Here is a 3,302-nt window from a genome sequence, read left to right as displayed (position 1 = left end):
GCATAACTAAACACGGCTTAGAGAAGCTAAGTAACTTGCCCCTGGTTACAAAGCTGTCAGAGGCGAAGTCTGCATCTGAACTAAGGTTTTTAGACTACACAGCTGTAGCCTATCACTTTATTTGATAATCATATACTGCCACCTTATAATACACTGTACTAATTTTCACTTTATATTTCTTAATTTTTCCTTTGTTCATGTCTTTAAAAGCAACAATTGGCCTACGGCCATGTCATCCTGAACAAGTCCAATCCCGTCTGATCTCAGAAGCTAAGCAGAGTTGAGCCTGGTTAGAATTTGGATGGGAGACCACCTAAGAAGACCAGGTGCTGCAGGCGTAAAATAATAAAAAACTAAAAATTAAAAAATAAGAGATTGTAAACTGACAAGGTCCTTGCAATCTGTGAGGCCAACCAAGGGTTGCTTAACCTAAAAAAAAAAAAAGAAAGAAAAAAAGCAACAACTGTATTGGGCTTTAATATCTTAAAGTATCCTTTAGCAGAATGATTCAAGTTGCTTGTCTGATAGAATGACAGACTACAAGTTTTAAATTTCTCAGAGGCTCACACTTGTAAAATGGAAATGATACCAAAATAATTGAGAGCCTACTGTAAATGCTTTCCATGTATTAACTCATTTAATCCTCACAACCCTATAAAATCAGTACATTATTGTCCCATTTTGTAGATAAAAAAGCTAAAGGCTAAAGAAGTTTTCTAATTTGCTCAAGATTAAGGTTCCAAGTTAGTAGGTGGAGGAGTTAGGCTTCAAAAGCCAAGGTATTCTGTCTCGAGTGTTTACTTGCTTAATGTTCAAATTGTCCCTCCAGGAGTAGATAATGACAAATAAATGACATCATGTATTCATATAGTAGGAAGTGTCAAAAAAATTTAACTCTAGGCAATGGTTTCTTAGATATGACACCAAAAGCAAAGGCGATAAAAGCTAAAATAGACAAATGGGATTAAAAACTTCTGTGCATTACAGGACACAATTAACAGAATGAAAGACAACCTATAGAATGGGAGAAAAAACACGCAAATCATCTAACTGAATATATAAAATATATAAAAAACTTCCACAACTCAACAATCAAAAAAATACAAATAACCCAGTTAAAAAACAGGCAAAGCACTTGAACTGACATTTCCCCAAAGATGATATTCAAATGGCCAACAAGCATATAAAAAGCTATTCAATCATCACTAATCATCAGAGAAATGCAAATCGAAACCATAATGAGATATCACTTCACATTTGTCCGAATGACTACTATCAAAAACAAACAAGCAAAAAGAAAATAAGTGTTGGTGAGGACGTGGAGAAACTGGAACTCTTGTGCATTGTTGGTAGGAATGTAAAATGGTGACACTGCTGTGGAACAGTACAGCTGTTCCTCAGAAAAGTAAAACAGAATTACTACCAATATGATCCAGCAATTGCATTTCTCCATATCTATCCACAAGAATTGAAAACAGGATCACAAAGAGAAATTTGTAAAGCCATATTCATAGCAACATTATTCACAATAGCCAAACTATAAGAACAACTTAAATGTTTACTGACAGATGGACAATGAAAATGTGGGATATACATGCAATGGAATATTGTGCAGCTTTAAAAAAGAAAATCCTACTACATGCTACAACGTGGATGAACTTCAAATACATCATGCTAAATGAAATAAGCCAGTTAAAAAAGACAAATACTACAGCAGGTCCTCGAATAACATTGCCTTGTTCAGTTTCATTTTATATATAATGTTGATAAGATGCTGTAGGAACTTAACTCTTGTTTATACTAATTAGCCTATGGCCAATGTGGTTTCATTACAGTCATTTCACTTAAAGTCACAAAGCCTATCGACAACATTAAGTGGGAGAATTGCTATGTATGATTCCACTTATATAAGGTACCTGTAGTGATCAAATTTTAAAAGAAAGTGGAATGGTGGTTGCCAGGAGCTGGTGGGTGGGAAAAATAGAAAGTCGTTTAATTGGTATAGTTTCAATTCTGTAAGATGAAAAATTCCAGAGATCTGTTGCACAACGATGTGAAAACAATTAACACTCCTGAATTGTACACTTTAAAATGGTTAAATTGGAAAAAAAAAAATTAAATTGGTTAATTTTATGTGTTTTTTGCCACATTAAAAAAAAAATTAACTCATTTCTTTCACTTCCCCTTCCTGTCCTCTCTGGCATAGTATTCAATAGCAATGAAAGGATAGAGAAAATCAAAGAATACAAGAGCTTCAGCAATGTAGAAACAAATTATGAAAGCAATAATAAAACAAAACACGTAGCCGCACATTCTTATCAATAATTTTCTTCTTAACCTAGAAATACCTTGAACCTTCAACAAAACAGTATCCTATTGGAAAGGCAATAGAGAGTAGCGGTTAAAGGCCTTTTGGAGCTGGAAAGCTCAAGTACTATTATGACTTTGCTACTAATTTCTGTGTGACCTTGGCTAAGATACTTTCATTCATTCATCCATTCATCCATTCATCCATCCAATGGTCCATCCATCAAAAAGGCAGTCTGTTTCCCTACAAGTAAACCTGGTCAAATGAATCCTGTACCTCTAAATAAGATTGTTTTGAGGCGTAAATAAAGTAATTCATATATAACACTAGGCACAAGACCTGGCACTTTGTAAGTGCTCAATAAATGTTGGCTATTATTATTACTTTAAAGCATAGAGATCAGGACATGAACAGGGTGAATATAATTAAAAGAAGTTCCTTAGAGATGTACCCATTTGTGGATAATTTTGGTGTTATCAAATCAGACACTATTTAATAAATCACCACCTACTCTTTATCATTCTTGCCAAATTTATGCTTTTCTCTTCTAAATGAACTCCCTCCCAGGGAAAAGCAATTGTTATTTCAGGCATTCGAAAATGCTTGCTTTGGGCACAATGTTCTACCCCAGAGATGGTGGAACCTGAGACCTGTACCTTAGCGACTAGAGTTCCCAGTTCCTCTCACTTCATTAGGGGCCTAGGCCTTATTTGGGAGTGAGTATAGGTACAGGGAGGGCCGCAGAACCAAAATCCCAGATATAAAGCCGACACTCTGGTGAGACTGAGACAAGACTAGACAAATATCCCAGGCACACTCTCCCGAGAGAATGGCAGCCAGACATTTCCGAAAACGGATCAGAAAGCCGGCAACTCTCGCCGGTTAGCTGAGAGCCGGCATCTTACAGGCAGGGGGAGTCTCGGCAGCCCGTCCCGGGCCCTCCCGCAGGCCGGCCCGGGACGGTTGGGGCCGGAGCTGAGGTGTGTTGGGATGC

The 3,302-nt window shown here is 36.9% G+C and overlaps 1 pseudogene; it reads left to right on the top strand.

The window, feature by feature from the left end:
- Positions 1–219: 219 nt before the first annotated feature.
- LOC111740724 lies at positions 220–338 on the top strand (annotated as a pseudogene).
- The last annotated feature ends 2,964 nt before the right edge of the window (positions 339–3,302 follow it).

This window comes from Pteropus vampyrus, unplaced genomic scaffold, assembly GCF_000151845.1.
Source record: "Pteropus vampyrus isolate Shadow unplaced genomic scaffold, Pvam_2.0 Scaffold67, whole genome shotgun sequence".
Classification (NCBI taxonomy): domain Eukaryota; kingdom Metazoa; phylum Chordata; class Mammalia; order Chiroptera; family Pteropodidae; genus Pteropus; species Pteropus vampyrus.
This window is presented reverse-complemented; position numbering and strand designations above follow the sequence as displayed.